We start from the raw sequence: 20,201 nt of genomic DNA, 5'->3' as shown, positions 1-20,201 counted from the left end.
GAGTGACCTTGACAGAGGATGTCTGTTGGAAGGACTGCAGGTTGAGCTGACAGCATGCTCGGGGTGGCATGCATACATGAAGACTCCGGAGGTTCAGCAAGAGCTTAAAATTTTGTGTTAGAATTTAATTTCGTATTTTTGGAAAAATAACTCTGTCATATTCCAAGGAGCTCTGATACTCTACTACAGTTTGTCAATCCCCAGCAGCATGTTTATGCCGGCCTGTTTTATAATTAACTGTTTAAGCATCTCCTCTAAGATCATAGGACTTGGGGTTGTGAGATCCCACAGACAACATGTTCATCTCCACATAAAGCTGTGCTCAAATGATTTCAGACTGATGGATATCAGAATTTTCCTCTTGCTACAAGAAAGAGTTCCAAGATGGAGACTAAACAACATCCCCTGGTATCTCATTCCAAGGGTTGGGGAAGTTCTGTGCCAGCAAACCACTTTGTGGTTGCATTAGATGCTCTCTGCCGCCTGTGGTTAGCTGGAAGTCAGTTTACCACAGGACTTTTATCACCCAGCAGCTGCATTTAGCTTTCTGGGTGACCCTGGCTCACACTCCAAACCAGACGAAAGCCCTGAGGGGATTTTTAAGGATCATCCAGAAACCCTCAGAGATGCAGGGAGTCTATGCCACATCTACAGAAACAAGGAAGATTACAAAATAAAAAAAAAAAAATTTAAAAAGTGCCATGATCACTTTGGCGTCCTCTAGAGGCAACTTTCTTCCATCTTGCAGATTGTGAAACAGAACATTTGGGGGAATTTCATGTCAGTACAGAGACAAACATCTCGTGAGCGATTTCCTCATATGACTTACCAGTACCCTTTCCTACATTCTTTTTGTTGATTACTTTACATGACCACACGATCCCTTTTCTCATGGAAACGTCATCATAAAATCCTGTACCACGGAAAAAGAAACCAACGACAACAAAATTAAAGCCAGAGCTTCGATTGTGTCTATCAGTTCTGTTTATTTTGATGCAAGCCTTGAAGGTAGCCCTTCAGTCATTCTTTCTAAATGCTTCCCATTCACAAACATGTGATTTGAGTTGGTTTTATCCCCTTTTAACAAATGAGGGAAACTCTGATAGGATGTATTATATTCAAGAACATGGTATTTAGAGTCTGATGGCCTATAATTCTCAACACCACCACTTCCTGTCTTTGGGTAAGTTACTTAACCTTTCTGTGCCTCAGTCATCTCAAGTGACAAATGGGTAAAATAAGAGCACCCTCTGCATCACAGTGCTGTGAGGATTAAATGAAATAATGCTCATAAAGCACATCAGCATCCTTCATGTTTATCGAGTATTTCTAGGGACTCACCGTAGTAGAGGAGAAAAGATTCAAGAGTCATGTAACAAAAGTACCCACCTCATAGGGTTGTTGAAAGCAGTAAATTAGTCAATGAAGACGAAACACTAAGATAAGGCTTGGCACGGCACTTCATAATAAACACTATAAACTACTTGCTGTTGCTGTTGTGGTTATCTTTATTTTACAGTTGAACAAACTAAAACATACAGAGGTTAAGTAACTTGCTTGAGAACCAGAGAGCCTGTAAGCTGTGGCATCAGGAATTAAAAGCAGGCACCGATTCCATGACCCATACACTCTACCATTATTCCTTCTCTATGTATAATAACAATTATATCGTTATCATTTTGACAGCACAAGTAAGCTTCAAGTAGGCTTACTCACTGTCACCTTAATGAAGAGCAGTTTCTAATTCACCAGCCTGCTAAGTACATACTCTGTTGCAGGAACATACTGAATTAAGTCAGTAACAATTTCACCACCCATTAACCATTCTTCTGGGAGTATAGGATAGAAATCCTTCTCTGTTTTATAGTAAGATGCTATTTTCCTGCTGCTACACTCTTTGAGTTGATCGGGGAGAGAAGAAAAAGTGTTCCCGGGGAGTCTTCCGGCAGGCGGAGGTGAACCAAGTCAAATGTCCTGGTGATCTCTGATCTTTCTTTATCAAAGACTCTAGACCACTCCGCTTTCTGATGGAATGATCAGGAATGTCTAGCATAGGGAATGCTTCCTGCTCCTCCCAGAGGTGTCCTGAGAATTTTCCTAATTTCTTTTGAACTTAGATAGAGCCATTCTATGCTTACAATTGTTATCAACAATTGTAATCCCTAATTGCAATTATAATTGTAATATCCTGTTCTAATAAATCCCGTTATAATAAATGTGCTCCCTAATCCCGTTATAATAAATGTGCTCCCTGATGTATGGTTTGCTTCCATGACCTTTGTCAGCATGCTACCAGCTCTGCTATCGAAGCTGCTAAAGCTCAGAGCCTTCCCAGGTTAAGGATTTCCCATTGATTTTAGTTTCTGAAAAGAAATTTCCAGTTGGGCAATGAGGCACTTACCACTAGATCATTTCCATTGGTGAAAAGTTGTTTCTATTCAGCTTCCTACCTGCAACTGCTGAGGCTATGGAAACTCAAATCTTTTTGGTCATCTTATTTTCTCTGAGGGCAGAGAGCGAAAAGAAGATAGTTCTTTGTTCTGGAGAAGACACGTTCTCCTTAGACATTTTCTAGCTATTGAAATGTATTTCAAAAATACTGACTTTTTATGTTTTGAGATGCACACAAATATATATTTAAAAGCGAGGCTTTCTTTGGATGTGGTGCCCAGATGCGTGCCTTCCTTTGTGCTCAATTTGACTATGAGTACATTTTCCTATCCCCTGGTTAGACCAAGTGATAAAATATTTCATCAGTTAGTTTACTCTTCTATTCACATGCTATACAGAGGAGAGAGGCCATTGGTACCGAAGTAAAATCATCTGAAAAAAGCTTTCCTTGGAAGTACTATCTAGACTAGAGAAAGAAATTTTAAGTTTGAATGTTCATTTTGAAGACTCAAGTCATCATTCTTAGCTTGTCTCTATTAACATTAAAAGCAGTGAGACAACAATGATAATGCCACTGACCTTTACTATGAAAAGCTCAAAGTTCTGTATGTTAGGACTTAGATGGTCTCTCAGGTGTGTTATTGTTTCCAATAACAGATAGAGAAACTGGATTTGCAAAGATATAAAGGGCCCCGAACAAATCATTAAATGGAGACAGAAGAAAACAAATTTCTCTCACTATTCAATGCTGTGCCTTTTAATATACAGAGTAATTCTTAGTATAAGGTTGGTAAGTGCAGCTACAAACAGTGTAATCACCCCTTAGGGAACATGGATACAAAATGTAAGCATATTCATTGATTAATGAATGTCACTGAGTACTCAGTACAAGCCAGGTGTTGCTCCAGGCAGAAGGGAGTGAAGTCCCTAACCCACCAAGGAGTTTACACTCTGGCGGGGGAAGACAGAAGGCAAATCAAAATGTCCTCCCGCCACGCAATCACACATTCACCTAGACCTTATTATGAAGTTTGGTGTGAGTAAATAACTGGGGGTAACCTGGAGAAGCTAGTATATTTATATTGGGAAGAGAATGGGAATTGAGGTTGGGAGTTGAAAAATGAGGGACAGCTTCAGAAGATACAGGAGTGGTGGATATAAAAAGTGATGAAGTTAAGGGAGAATGAATTTGTACAACGTTTTGCTGCTTTTCTATGACATGAAAATGCACTTTTTCTTCCCCAGTCCCATTTTGAACTGTTTCAGAGGGACTGAATAAAACTATGAATTAATTCAAATTACTTTCTTGGTTGCTTATTGGAATGTGTTTTCTGTGAGATGGGATCATGACACCTCCTGACCCAGCCTGTCTGGTACAACCTTGTCCTGTCTGTGAAATAATCCCATGCATTATGGTGTTTCCACCTGGAAACATTCTCACTGGAAGCTGAGAAGAAAAGAAAATAGGAATGTTTCTCAAGTCTAGGGGGTTGGAGGAATGTCCTGCCAAGGGGTATTCACCAGTGAAGGAGGGGGACCCACTCATTCACCAGTTACTGGCAAGGACGAGAGAGAGTCTGGAGCTCCTTTTTCTCCTCCCACCCCCTTCACTCATTTTCTAGCCTCTGCCCTAGTTTGGATCCTTACACTTGACCCTGTCTGCACAAAACCTGCACCTCAGTCCCTATCTCCTGCCTTTCCTCACATGCTCCAGGCCAAGAATTAACCTCTCTCTTCCAAAACACCTTCCCTTCCCTTTGTTCCCAATGGAAACTCCATGCCCTCATGACAGCTGAACTACCCGTGAGGCGATCAAACATCTCCAAACTTTTCACTTGTCCAAGAAGGTGATGACACCATAACTAACAGAGGTCCTTTAGGATGAGGAACACGTAAAGGTTTGGGGAATGAATTTTTTATGTGTGTGTTGTCTCAGTTTTGCATGGCTACAAAGGAATACTTGAGGCTGGGTAATTTATAAAGAAAAGAGGTTTATTTGGCTTATGGTTCTGCAGGCTCTACAAGAACCATGGTGCTGGCATCTGCTTCTGACGAGGGCTTTAGGAAAATTCCAATCATGGCAGAAGGCAAAGGAGGAGCAGATGTGCCACATGGCAAGAAAGGGAGCAAGAGAGAGATGGGAAGGGTGTCACGCTCTTCTAAACAACCAGCTCTTGCATGAACTGACTCATTACAGTGAAGACTACACCAAGCACCTCATGAAGGATCCACTCCCATGACCCAACCCACACACCTTCCACCAGGCGCCATCTCCCACACTGGGGACCTTTTTCTTTTCTTTCTTTTTTTTTTTTTTTGAGACAAGGTCTCACTCTGTTGCCCATGCTGGAGTACAGTGGTGCGATCTTGGTACGCTGCATCCTCCACCTCCTAGGCTCAGTCAGGCTCAAGTGATCATGCCTCAGCCTCCCCAGTCGCTGGGACTACAGGCATGAGCCACCACGCCCTGCTAATTTTTGTATTTTTAGTAGAGATGGGGTTTCATCATGTTGTCCAGTCTGGTCTCGAACTCCTGAGCTCAAGTGATCTGCCCACCTCGGCCTCCCAAAGTGCTAGGATTACAGGTGTGAGCCATCATCCTGGCCAGGGATCAAATTTTAACATGAGATTTGGAAGGGACAAATATCCAAACCATATCAGTAATTTATAGTCGCTCTAGTACATTCAAGAAGAATTATTCAGCAGGCATTTTCCTTTTTCTCCCATCACACCCTTTGACTGAGGGATGAATTTAAGACAGAACAGTCTAGTCTTTAGATATCAGACAAGAATCTAATGGAAGAGGAAGACAGCAGTATCAGTTGACACCCCTTGCCCCCGGCCAAAAGGAGGGAGAGGGTGTGGTTGGGGGAGAAAAAAGAATGTGTGAACCCCGCTTTTCTACTTTACAAAAGAGGTGCTTGCACACAAACATTGTCTTCTTGCTGCTTGAAAGTTCACTAATTCAAGATTTATTTATTCAAATATTCCAGAAATGATTAAGGAGAGAGACCATCATTCTTTCATTCTTTCCTTCAAACTGTTTAATTAATACTTGTTTCCTTCTTTGTTTCATCAAGGTTTTAGAGACAGGGGGAACAGAATCACAGAATCATAGATTGGGTTGGGGTCCCCAGGCTTTCAGGTTCAGCAGAAAGGAGGTTGGGCTGAACACTAATTGAAAAGGAAAGGATGGTGACCACTTTGGTTCTGGTCGCAACTCAGATTTACGATGCCAACATCAGACGAGGCCAGTGACGGGAGATTTGCATCTGAGGCCATCATCTCCAGGTTTTCCAAAGTTTCAGATTCAGTGTTCTCTTGTGCTAAATTCCCTGGTCATCAGCTCTCAGTTAGTCCTGAATATTGATGAAAAACAATACAAATACCCATGTCTGCTCTTATTTATCCCAGGAAATGTTTTCACATTTCATCTGGTTTATCATGACACCAAGAAGCATCATTTTCTTTCTCCCATCTTCAGGGTCAAGAATTTGATTCCCAGTCACTGAGAAAGGCCAGACTTCTCCTAGGAAGAAATATCTCTGTTAAAGAAGTCTGCGTCAGATTATTTCATCTGTTAGCAGCAGAACCAGAAGATAATGAGGCCTATCCGACAGAGATTAGCATTGACAAATGGTACACATTTTTGAACTCATTTCAAAGTACAAACTCCCATTTCATTTTCTAAGGCTCTGAATAACATATAGACAATTTAACTGGCTGTATTTGGGATAGAGAATTCCTAAAATGCTGAGTATAATATTTGGATTTAAAGAAAAAGACACCATAATAGAGGCCATTGTTCAAGAAAGTAGAGACAGGTTCATGTATTTTAAACCTTGGATAAAATATAAAGAAGATCATTGAGCTCTAATTTGAAAGAATTCCACTGAAAGACTCAGAAAACAATCCACTGTGAGAATATGAGACAGAATTAAAATATTTATTGGACAATTGTTTGCAAAGAAGCATTTATTTTATATCACTTTTTAACAAGACTGAATTGTCAAACTGTTTAAAATTCCATTGGAAAAATTTGGATTATCACAAAAGTGTTTACTCTTTTATCCTTCCTTGTATATTGGATTACTCGTGGAGGACAACGGAAAGAATCTGAGAAATGCTGGTTTTAGCAGCAAATCAGACTGCATTTCAGAAACCTTACAGGCTATGTAAACATATGTCACCTTTGGACATGTATTATCACAGCTGCAATATTACTGGTGCAATGTAAGGCACAAAGAAATGAAAAATTCCAGCACTATCAGCAGACATGATCCTTTAGAAGATGATGGTACAAGAAAAACATTCTTCTAATATAATGGCCAAGCTTGCTTAAGAAGAAAAGAATCATCTTTATTTTGTTTTGTTAAATACCACCATTAACTGCAGAAGCTATGATTCATCACTCGTGCAGTAATATATGCCCTTTTAAAGTCATTCTAGAACTATGACATTATCACCTATGAAGATTTTGCAATCATGTATGCCCTAGATCACTCGCTGAATGTACATTCATGTAAAAATATGTTTAGAACAAGACTGAACATTTTTTGATATTAAAATCACTTTCGATTATTCATTCTGATACTAAATAGGCATTTCCACCATTTTTCTTATAATATCTGAGTTCTAGAGGCACAGATAATTTACAATGAAGCAACAGTTCCTGGCTGCCTGAGGATCACTCAGAGGGATTATAACAGGTTTCTGGGCTCCAGCCCCAGAGTTTCTGATTCGGTGCTACTAGGGTGGAGCAGAGAGTACACTTCTAACAAGTTCCAGGTGATGGAGATGCTGATTTCCTGGGGAACACATGAGAAACACTGCAATAATGAAACAGGCAGGGAGAATGCCAAAAGGCCATTTTTTGGGAAAAGAAAAAAATATATATGTGTCATCAGGCTAGGCTTGTGCAGAATGAAGAGATGGCTAAGCTTTTCCCCAGAAGCCCGGCTTCTGTATGGCCTGCCCATCTATACACAGAACCTTCTGCCTCCTGTTTTCTGTTCTCCCTTTCCCACATCCAGTTCTCAAGAGAGCTCACAGATCTTGCTATCTTAATTTACCCTAAGGTGTAAGTTAATCACAGCAATTACTCTTCGTAGAGACTTTTAACACGGATCAAAACTTTATTCCCAAGAAACGAAATTCAAACAAGGAAAATGCATTTATTTTAAATGGGAAACTTTTTGTTATATTTCCACTCTATCGACTCATTACACCAGAGTGATCTAAACAGCACATCTGTCCATGCTGCTTCTTGCTCAAATTCTTCAATGACCTTCTATATCCTACAGGTACATTTTAAATTTTTAGCGAGGCTCCCAGGCCTTTCAATATATGCCACTGCCTACATTTTCAACCTCATCTACCACTTCTCCTTCTTTCCACTTTAAATACAATACTGAGCTATTTCAAGTTATCTGAAAATGTTCTGTTCTCAGGATCAGCTACATAATTTCTGGGGACAAATGGAATATGAAAAGCCAAGGCCTATTGTTCAAAATGTACTAAAGAATTTTAAGACAGCAAGGGCAGAGCATTTGCTCAAGTGCAGAGGCTTCTCAGCCTGGGTGCCTGAGTGATGGCAGGCTACAGGCCCGTGAAGCAACCCTATTCTGAAGACAATAACTCATAAATCCCCTGGCACTTGTTTTCAGGTGTCACAGAGAAACTGCTCAAATATTTTAACTTCCTTTTGCTCTGAATTACTATCTTTAGATCTGTTGAATTTTAAGTATAGGAATGCACTTGAATTTTACCACAGTGCATTTGTTCTTTTTCCAGGAAAACACTTGCATGACTAGAGCATGCAACACACTCCCTTGACCCTGGTGCCACTTACTCTCCTCAAGCCACCGTCATACTCTTTCCCGCTTTGGTACCTTTGCAACATACTATTCCCTCCTTCTGAAATGCCATTCACCTGTCTGTCATCTGATAAATTCCCACTCACCATCAGCTGCTCGGCTCAGGCTCCACCTTTGCTGTGAGGCGAATACCTGGGGGGCAGATTCCCAATACCTGGGGGGGCAGATTTAGGCACAGGGTGCACATCTGCACTTTGTGATTAATTTATTGGATCTTAATCTTGTTCGTATTAACAAGAGACTCTGGGTTATTCAAAGGCATCAATAGATCTTTGTATCTTCCATGTCTAGCATGGTGGCCTGGAGGAAGGATTCAAAAGTACTTGTTAAAATAAAAAGATGAGTGGTCAGCTTTAACAATTTTTACTTATTTCAAAAGTAGTTTCTTGGAAGAAAAACATTTCTAAAGCCAAGGGGTAGCTTAAATGTGATTCTATCTTTTGGAATTACTAGGTGGGGTTGTTAATTTACTTCTAGTTTCCACAAAGGGAGGACATTCTGGAGAAAGAACTGAACTTCGTGGTCTTTCAAATCTAATCCATGTGGGGTTGACCCCTGGAGATGTGTTCAGTCCTGCTCAGTGGAGGATTGTGGCATATGGGACAATTTGAAAATGTCGCCAAGAATGCCTCCCTAGACTGGTTGCATATGGGAAATTTTATTCTTATTTCAAATATCAGCAACTATTTGAAGTCTACAGTCAATTTCTTAGGGCTGACGATCTAGTCTGTGGCTGCTGTAGGTTCTTCGTGCCTCCTCCCCCTTCGTGACTTCTGACTATTCTGACTGTTGCCCTACCATGGGTGCGTGCAGAAATACCTTTCATGCTGAAATTCAAACGAATAAAGTCTGCTTTTTAAAAACGTATGGTTTGTCTATGAATTTCTTGTACCCAAGCTATCTTCATTCCTGGCTGACACATAAAAGAGCATTAGCAGAATATCATATTTACTTAGGTTTTTTTTTCCTCTAAATTGCACATATTGTTCTGAGCACAGTATAAGAGAAAATCTAGGAAATTGTTTAAAATTTTAACCTTTTAACATGTGCTTTAGCAATTGGTGTGTAACCTGTCCTTGCACACAGTCTAAGGAGTTGTAACAGCATTTGCTTGTTTCTTTCTGGCCAGGTCATGGAGAGAAGAGAGCTCATTTTTAGCAGCTTTCTGCCTACATTGCTGTTCTCAATCTTTCTTGCTTTGTTTCCTTTTCTCTTGAAGCTGGTGGACTTTCATTCCTTCAAGACACCTCCAGCCTGGTGGTTATCACTAATGAACTGGGAGAAAGGATGGCTAGGCCCGGGCATGAATCTAAAAATGCAAGAAAATCCTCAACAGGTTAGATGCATCTTCAGCAGGTGCTGAAACCTAAATCTCCATTGGGACAGGTAAGTTTATCCACCTGCTCTGAAAGCAAATCCTAGACTGTCTAAACCAAGTGACTCATTAAGAGGAGCAGGAAACACATGAGAAAGCTTGGATTGAATCAGAAAGTTGACTAGCAAGGCAACTTTATCCTTCTCTTGGATGTTAATGGTTCAGTTTTAATTTTAACCTGTTTGGGTGGATTTCCTATTGACTCATTCATTCTGAGTTTTGTCAAACATGCATTCCCAAATCTAAGTCCGATTTGCTTGGATACTTAATTCATTTGGGAGCCTTAAACTTGCTTTCCTAGGCTGGACTCTCAGGGTTGGGAGGGAGTTCGATGGGTTATGCAGTCTGTCCCCATCTGACACCTGAATCTGTCCTACCACTGCCATGCCTGGGTCTGTGTCCTCTTTGCCTACACATTCCCAGGGGTGGAAAATTAACTGCTGTCCAAGGTTGCCTACTTAATCCTTGATCAGCTCTATTAGAAATATCTTCTTTTCATAAGCCACACATCAGCTGAGGTCAGCTTGCCCTTTCAGGATTCAAACGAAATTGCTTTGCATTCTCATTCCTTATGTGGTGAGCCATTTAACAACTCTCTCAAACTCTCTGCTAATCTTTGACATGTGGGCAGATTGTTTATAATGTTCCTGGCTACCTCTGGCTGAGGCCTAATCACTCCATGTATGGGCTCCCTCTCTTTTCTGTGCCTGCTCCCTGTCCTGTATACCCTGTCACTCCACACTGAACATCCCCCGTCTTCCTGTTTGGACATTCTACAGGAGCCTGTCTCAAACACAAGGCTATGTGATGTGTGGGATGGATTTTAACAGGAGAATTGGGGCAATTGTTGGAGTTTACAGGACATCAACCAAACAACCTAGGATAACATATTAGACACTTCTATTCTTTAAAGTCTTTCAGCCACCCCATCACCAGGAGCCTCTCTCCTTGGCCACTTTTTCTGTAGCTTCAGCCTCTCAGCATGGCACTTGGCCCTGTCTCTTCTTTTAACTCCTCCCCTCTTCTGTCTAGTTTCATGCTTCTATATCAACTTCTAGTTAGCTTCTTCTACATAGAAATTTGATTTTGCTTTTTTATTCTTCTAAACTTTGACCTTTGGACCTCATGCCCCACAGCCTGGGCAGTTTGTCGACACATCTTTCCAAATATTGCCCATTTCCTGGAAGTCTTGTGCCAGCTGTTACCCTGCCTCCATGTGGTTACTTGAAGCCCAAGTCTGATTCATTGTAGCTTCTATCCCATTCATTAAAGCCTGCCCTCTCTTGGCTGGCCTGTTGCTCTGGAGTCATTGCTATGGTCAGAAAGAACACAGGCTTTGGAATTAGACCTGAATTTGAATCCCAGACCTACTACCCAAAGCTGCGTGATGCCTATCATGCTATCTTTTGAGGCCATGTTTTTCTGCCGTGAAATGGTGATAATTATACCCCCTAAAAGCTTTGTGTGGTAATTTGATTAGGTAATGCACAGTGTCTGGTATATGGTACACACTCAAAAATGTTTATTTCCTTCCCTTCTTCTTATCCAGCTTCAAACTGCAGCTTTGGTGTAGGTGAATCTTCCTCAGACTGGCTGGATCCATTTATTTTGACCTCTGTCCCTTACCTACTTGATATCTTGGCTCTCAGGGATTTTTAATCCAGTCTCTGCTTTCATCTCCGTCTTTGGATTTCAGTACTCAGCTACTTCCACTCTATGCTCCAGATGCATGGAACTAGTCGGTGATCCCAAACTTTCTCATCTCTGGAAGCTTGCCATGATATTTTCCACTTTTTTGCATGGACAGCCTCTACTCAGGTATCACTTAAACACCACCCTCCCATCCAGAAAACCTTCCCTGATTCTCCCAAGACCAAGTTGGGTATCACTACTGCCTGTTCCCCCAGCACCCTGTGGCTATCCCCATGGCAGCACCCAGCACACTGTTCTGAAATCCCTTGTTACTTGGCTATCCCACAGATTATAAGCTTCCAGTGGCAGAGGTAGACCCTTCATCAAGTTTTTATCCCTAGGCTGTGGCATACAGTAGCCGGTCAAGAATGTTCAGAGGTGAAGAAATGTACCTGCCTTGCTTCCACGTTATGTGGCCTCGTAGTCCTGACTTGACAGACAATAAGCATCGCCTTGAATCACTTAAAAACCATTTTCCTTCCCCTGTCCCATCTGGTCCCCTGGTCACATATACAATATTATAGGAATATATTTCGCAAGCAATAAAGAATTATTGAAGAAAGAGAAAATTCAATATCTACATTTCACTTAACTTTGATAAAAAGTTACATAATGTAGGTGAGATGCTGGAGTTTACTAAACAGAGGTAAAGAATAATAAACTGCAAAAAAGAAGTCTAGCAAATGAGAACCCCGATGCTCTAGGTAAACAGCATTTGACAATTGACAGATAACTGTGGAAAGAGTGCGGGAATGTGTAAGAAGCATATTATGGAAAAGACAAAGGTAATACATAAAGTACTGAACACAGTGGGGATGCAGGGACATTTACATTCATACATGATTCCTTAACTTCATTCTATTCTATTGTTAACATAACACATACATTGCAGGAAAAGAAATTTCTCTTTCTGCCTCTCCCTCTGTTTGTCTGTATGATGCTAACTAACTTGGAAATAGCTTCAGAGATGATGGGCCTTAAGTCATGGCTCACAGATATCCGTGAACTGTCCTGCCTCAGTAGTGCTTAATCCAGTCCAGAATTTTCCAAATGGCATTAGGAGTGCTGAGATCACCATGAAGCGGCGGCCCTCTTACTTTGTGTGAAGATGTAGGAGAACTTGTCAGGGGCGACTGAGGGAAATTCTGGTTGCCATATCCCTTTTTTGCACAAGTAGCCCCTCAGTATCCTGAAAAAAAAGGAAATCAGAGATGCCATCATGGCTCTCACAACCCAAATCTCACATGCAATATTTAAAAATGTTAAGTCAACTAACAAAGTAACTTGGAACATATTCTTTATTTCAGTGCTAAAACCTTTTTTTAAATATATAACATTTCAAACACAAGCCCTTAAATACCAGTAATGTTGATACTAGGTAAATGTGATAATTTTTATGATTTATTGACCCACCACGTCGGTTATTTTAATATCCACAGGAACCCAGCCTGTGACGTGGGTGGAGTCCCAGGTTGGAGATTAACAAAGAATGCGTCCACCCCGGACATGGGCTCACACATAAGAAAGCCCAGCCAGGCACATGTTCCAGAAGGCACCCTTTGTTCAGAGCTGGGCATTCCTTTGGTGTGGGGAAAGGACTGTATGATTTCACTGGCATTTCCATATCAGAGAGGAATTCGACTAGAAAGCGTTGTATTTGAGCTGTATGAGGGGACCACTCCAGAAGCAATTTTAGACCAGTTATTTATCTTTTTTGAGGCTTAGATGCTCATTTGCACAAAGGGTACAAAATGAATAGCCGTAACAGTTAGGAAACAGGTGTGGCTCTTATAACAAAAGTCAAAATAATTGTGGCTTAAAAGAAGCAGGCGTTTATTTCTCTCTCATGCTAGTCTGAACATAATCAGTCTAGAGCTGAGAGGATGGCTCCGCAGTCTCGAGACCAGACTCCTCCTGGCCTGTTCTGCATCTTCAACACTCAGCTTTCATCTTGTGGCTACATTGTCTTTTCTCAACTCTTGCCTCACGTTCACCTTCCCACCAGAGCGAAAGGAGAAGGGGAGGGAGAGGGCACAATCCTTCCTTATGGGCATAAACCTCAAGTTGTTTACACCTTTTCTGTTCACATCCAATGAGCTAGCACTTAGTCACATGGCTACATCAATCTGTAAGACAAGCTGGAAGATGTACTCTTTAGCTGGGATACCATGGACCCAGTTAAAACTCAGTACTTATTTCATTAACAAAGCAAGGAAGAAGGCATACTCAGGAACAGCCAACAATTACCCTTAAACTTCCCTGTGATCTTCTGCTAAAATAATACAGGCAGAATGTCTGACATAAAGTCAGTGTTCAATGCTAATTGTTAACGTTGTTTTAATAAGCAAAAATTTAAGTCAGTCAATTTGATTTCCTTCTTGACAAAGAGACAAAAGAAAAATATACCTTCACACAGAGACTTACGATAAGGGTCAGATTATAAACGAGTGACGTTAGGAGATAAAGTGACTTGCTTGTATTGGCCTCCTAGACCTGCTCAGTTCTGGGTACTGAAGACTTTATCCATGGGCCCAGCCTTGCCCAGTGCCTCAATTAATCTTAATCAGGATTTCTCTGGCAGGGAGTCTTACAGCTCTATGTTCAGAATCTGGCATGTCTTGGGTGAGTCCAAATTGCAGCTCCCTTAACACTCTATTCATTTTTCCAACTCATGCATCTGAGCCTCTGTACCATTTGTTCCCCTCCTCCACTTGTCCAAATGGACCTTATGATCAAGCCCACCCAAACATTACACAAGGGAGGTGACACACAACTCTTGCATATGTGGCAATTCTGTTATTCTTTAGAGCCACCTGTCTTTCATGCTCTGATCCCCTATCAAGTTCAAAGGAAAGAAAGGAAGGAGACAATCAGAAGCTGAGGTGGACGGACACTGTGCCAGAGAGAGATGTGCCAGGATAGAAGCCAAGAAAATCAGAACACATTTATGGCAGTATGATTTTGCAGTAGTAGTGGTCACACAACAGTCCTCTGTAAACTTCAGGTCACAATATATGAAAAGTCCTACCACGTTGAGGGGGAGGACTAAGTGGAGTGGGAGGCAGGAGGAAGTTGATTCCTACATCATTGCATTCTCAAATGATTCTGACACTCCGTAGGACATCCAAGAAGGACGTACAGTAGTAACCCCTTACCTGTCGTCTCACTCTTATGGTTTCAGTTACCTGTGGTCAACCGTGGTCTGAAAATGTTAAATGGAAAATTCCGACATAAACAATTCATACGTTTTAAACTGTGTACCCTCCCTCCCCATCTTATCCAGGATGTGAATCCTCTCTTTGTCCAGCGTCTCCATGCTATTTACCCTCCCTGTCTGTGATTTACTTAGTAGATTTCTTGGTTAACAGATCTGTTGTCATGGTATCAGAGTGCTTGTGTTCAAGGGACCCTTATGTTACTTCATAATGGTCCTAACCGCAAGAGTAGTGATGCAGGCAATTTGGATACGCCAAAGAGAAACCATAGTCTTCTTTAGGTGAAAAGGAGGAGGTTCTCAACTTAATAAGAAAAAAAGAATTGCATGCTGAGGTTGCTAAAACCTACAGTAAAAACAGACCTATCTGTTAAATTGTGAAGAGGAAAAAAAATGTGTGCTAGTTTTGCTGTTGCCCTTGAAACTGCAAAATTATGGCCACAGTGCATGACAAGTGCTTAGTTAGGATGGAAAAGGTATTAAATTTGTGGGTGGATGTGAACAGAACTGTGTTTGATTGGGTTCCTACAATCCATGGTTTCAGGCACCCACTAGCAGTGTTGGACCATATCCCTCTTGGATAAGGGGGGACTATTGTACCCACAAAGCAGAGTTTAAAATTACTGTCTGGCAAAGTTACTTTCTAACTAAGACACTTCACTGACAACTAGAAAAATTTCAAATTAACCTGTGGGCTGGTCCCACTGTAAGTGGGTAAACGAATAACATTTTACAATAGGTGTTTCCTGGGCTTTCTCTGTCAAAAATGCAGTAGTCAAACCAGGTAGAACAAGACTCAATTATAGGAGAAAGCTCACAGGGACTATAATAGAAGAAACAGGAATATGACTCATACAATATGAGAGTGTCAAGGGATCTCAGTGGTAGCTCAAACACTGTTGAGAAAGATACGGCCCTGTTTAGGTCATCAGTTTGGATAGTGGCAGAGCCAAAACTGAAGCCTAAGCACTCAGGGCTTCTGGTCCACTGAGCCTGGTAGGTACTTTCTCACATCAGAGGAATTTGTTATTGTGAAAAGGAAATACTTCCTGTGATAAATCATTAATATACTTCTAAAATTGTTTTCTTTATCAAAAAGGATGAGCTTTCAGATGATGAAACAAATTCTAAGCATATAAATGATAACATCCAACTGTTTGTTGTACAACCACATTCCTAAGGAATTTGCAGAGTGACAAATGACTTCACAAAACATTGTTTCTGACTGTACACTTTCTTAGTGGCTTTAGAGGAAATGTTGATTCAAGAATGCAAAAGAGACTGATGATCTGAATTGGCTGGGAATGAGAAAAATCTTATTTAAATGACTGGATCAGAGAATAAGGCAAATGTTTATGCAACACCCCTTCCTATCTGAGTGAAACAATATGGGCCGCCTATATCCAGGAAATGCTCCCTTGGAATGGGGAGCTGTTCTGCTTGCCTCTGGACACACTTGCAAGGAAGTGAAAGCAGCCGTCAGGCCTTCCTGATCAGCAATTAAAGTGGGTGGGAAATTAGCAAATTAATGTACCCGTCATCTCACACAGTTGGCAGGTGAGGGCTTTGGAAGCAGATCTAGGTGAAAAATGCACTGCACAAGGTGTCAGAGGACCTGGGTTCCAGTCCTAGGTCTGTCACCATTGTTCCAATTGTGTCACTGTGGGCAAGTTACTTAACCTCTCTGGTTGGGCTTCAGTTTCCTTCTCTGTAAACTGAGAGCATTGGACTACATCTTCTCCAGCTCTTCTGTTTTCCAAGGATTCCTATTCAAATGGCTACAACAATCATTCTCAACATAAGAGAATTTTGTGCCCCCCACCCAAAGGACATTTGGAAATGTCACACTGATTGTCACAACAGAGGAGAAGGTGCTACTGGCATCTGCTGAGCACAGGCTAGGGATACTGCTAGACATCCCAAAATCCACAGGACAGCCTCTCCACAACAAAGAATTATCCAGCCCAAAATGTCAACAGTATGGCAGTTTGAAAACACTAACTGAAGGGACAATATAATGATGAGCCCATTTCAGCCAATCATTGTCACGTTGCCAAATCTTTTGGCTTTTTAAGAGAACTTGAAATTTTGGATTTTTATGTAAATATCCCAAATTTAAAGTATAGCAACATGTCAATTTTTTAAATAAAACATGCTAGGGGCCAAATAAAACAGGGCTTCAGGACAAATCCTGTCTGCAGGCTGTCAGTTTGTGGAATCTTATTTAGCCACATACTGTCCAAGTAATTAATGTAGTTTCGCTGAAAGCATGGATTCCTCCATCTGCATCTGGTTATGTGAGCTAGAGCTAAGCAGGTCAAGGTTAATCCACATTGTGCTCATGCACACGTGTGCAATGTAGTGGAAAAAACACTAAATGAAACATCCAGAGATGTTACTGCTTACCATCTGTGTAATCTTGGAGTAGAAGCCATTAAATTCTCTGAATAACAGGGTCTCCATTTTTAAGGAGGTTCCCTATCAATATCGTCACTGTCTACTTCTCCAGTTTGTCACAGCATAATAGCATCTTGGAGCAGGAAGAGGCTTTAGAAATCACCCAGTATGCAATTTTACCCAGAGAAGTGGTGTGACTTGGCCCACAAGCCCATGGTCAGTTAATAGAAGACCTGGGCTTGAAAGCAAGGTGTCTTGACTCCATGTCCCAAGTTCTCTGAAGAGAAAAGAAGGAAGGTGATGGGGGAAGAGTGCCAGATGTTTCTCTCAACACAGGCTATTCCAGATGTGGTCCACCAGCACATGGCCTTCCAGTTGTGCCTGAATAACACCAGATGTGATCCGAGGATTAAATGTGAAGGGATGTGAAAGTGCTCTGGAGCCTGTAAACTGTTAGCCTGTCTCCCAAACGTAAGGATGGTGTTAGTATTAATTTGTCTCTGCTGTATGGCCACAGGCAGCTCTTGGCTAACAGCAGTGTGAGTGCCTGGTGGTACTGGTCATAAGAAGGCCTGAGTCACAGCACGTGGCTGGCTCAGCACACAGTTTACTCATAGAAAACCAGGCAAAAGCAGATCAGTAACATCACTATGGCTGCTGAAAGGCAGTGTTGTCACAATGCCATGAAGACAAAAAGTTAAGTTGCCATTATTAATTAACATGAGATAATGGCATTAAAAGATAAATCTTCAAGGTCAACCAAGGTTTACAGACATCAAAATCTCTGCACTCCTGCCCTGTCTTCTCTAAGTATCTCCTATACTTTCCTGCTTGAGACTTTTGTTTTCCCTCCATGTGCTGGGGGTCTTACCCCCTTTCCTCTGCTTATCTAAAAGCCTCCATCTCTCAGGGCAGGACAGGACAGAAGGTCTCTCCCTGAGCCTTCGCCTGAATGAAGTGTTTGCTTGTGCCCACAATCCTACCACACAGGTGACTTTCCTGTCTTACGCCAGGTCAGGGACCAACCACATTTTGTTCTGATGCAGGTGCAGCCAACTCCTCTTGTTGGCTTTAAGTTCTCAGAGTTAATTCCATCTTTGTTTAGCATGTTCATTGTAATTACATGGGAGAGACCTCAGTTTTTGCATCAACTTTCAGCGTTTTTTTTTCTTCCTTAAATATCACAGTTATTTCATGTCAAAATTTCTCCCAAGTCTATTGCGAACATCACTAGCAGTTGTGCTGTCTGTGCAAAGAGTGAGACGGAACATGCTGATGTTGCAGCTGCTGCCATGTACTCGGCTGCTCCAGAAGGTTTTACATTTTTTAATATAATGATAGAGTTTTCAGTTACTTACAGGATGTAATTATAAATACATATTTGCAATAGAACCAGCTTGATGTGCTTATTTTTCCATTAATAGAACACTCTGCACTTTTTGGAATGCATGTACCAACCTTTCCTTAAAGCTCAGCTGAAACTTTAACTCCCTATTAGGCTTTCCAACCAATATCTTTCTCCTCTAATTTTCCTTAGTTCTGTCTGCTCCACTCATTTAAGGCCTATAATCCCTCTCTTATTGTTTCTAACCGTTTATGTGTCATTACATGTTCCTTGAAGGAAAGAAGATTCACCTACCCTTTCTTTTTCTACCTAATACAAACTACTCACCTCTCAAAACAATCAATAGTTCTTATTTGTATCCACATTGTGTAGCTTAGTGTTCATTGTTGTCGGAGTTTGTGAGGGCTGGGGGCCTAATACACAGTATCTCACTTCCCAGTTAGAGTGATGAACATTTAGAAAAGTAAGACAGGGAGGTGAAGAGATAAGAAATGAGTTACTAAAGATGAAGTTGGAAGACACAACTCAGAACGAGGCAGTTGGGTGTCCTCATTGTCCACTGAACTCAGTGGTGGTAGGTGGTACTCGGTGAGAGCTGCCTCCTGCAGATGGGGAGAAGGCTGACCCCACGGAGTGGTGGAGAAAGGATTATCATGTAGACAGCTCACTCCCAAAGGAAGACGGATAGAGGTATTAAACTCGATCATATTCATTTCAAATAGACCAACCCGAAAATCAGTCTAGCCGCTTTGAGGCAGAGTGGGTGAAGGGACAGACAGAAGTCAGGAGCCTTACACTTTTAAGTTCCCTCTGCATGAAGGCCACATGAGAATTGCTCCTCCTCAACAATTATTTTTAAATGGTTAAAAATCTATCAAATTTTGAACACACCTCTTTCAAACCTTGCTAAATCCCAACACAATCTTCTGAAGTTATCCATCACTCATGAAACAACAAAAACAAAGAACAGTGATTTTATAACATCATAAAATGCTCATGTTACTAAAGATTTGATATGGTTTGGCTGTGTCCCCACCCAAATCTCATCTTGAATTGTAGCTCCCATAAGTCCCACGCCATGGGAGGGACCCGGTGGGAGGTAATTGAATCATGGGTGCGGATCTTTCCCATGCTGTTCTCGTGATAGTGAATAAGTCTCAGGAGAGCTGATGATTTTATAAAAGGGAGTTCCCCTGCACACGCCCTCTTGCCTGCTGCCATGTGAGAAGTCCCTTCGCTCTTCATCTTCCACCATGATTGTGAGGCCTCCCCAGCCATGTGGAACTGTGAGCCCATCAAATTTCTTTCCTTTATAAATTACCCAGTCTCTGGTATGTCTTTATTAGCAGCGTGAGAATGGACTAATACAGGATTAATACATCAACATTTTGTAATCTGTTCACTGGACTAAATCCTTTCTTTCCTTATGGCTGCATAAATATGAAATATGACCTACCTATAATTCACCCCCACCTCTCCAGAGACTGGAGGAACTGCCTAAGTATGAATGAGGCCTGTTCATCTCATAGAGATTGGCAAGAAGGATGATATCTGTCTAAGAGGTTAATTAGGCCAATTCAGGGAATAAATTCAAACCCATGCCCAGGAATTTTTAGGGTAAGGGAGCAACTTAGTTTATAAGGTAGCAGGCTAAGGTTTATAACTTAGTACTTGATACTTTCTTCTTCTTCTTTTTTTTTTTTTTTGAGACAGTGTTTTGCTATGTTGGTCAGGCTGGCGTGCATTTGTGCCATCATAGCTCACTGCAGCCTCAAACTCCTGGGCTCAAGTGATCCACCCACCTCAGCCTCCTAGGTAACTGGGACCACAGGCATGCACCACTACACCCAGATAATTTTTTTTTTTTTGTAGAGACAGGGTCTCACTATATTGCCTAGGATGGTCTCAAAC

This window comes from Pongo pygmaeus, chromosome 10 (genome assembly GCF_028885625.2).
Source record: "Pongo pygmaeus isolate AG05252 chromosome 10, NHGRI_mPonPyg2-v2.0_pri, whole genome shotgun sequence".
Classification (NCBI taxonomy): Eukaryota; Metazoa; Chordata; class Mammalia; order Primates; family Hominidae; genus Pongo; species Pongo pygmaeus.
This window is presented reverse-complemented; position numbering follows the sequence as displayed.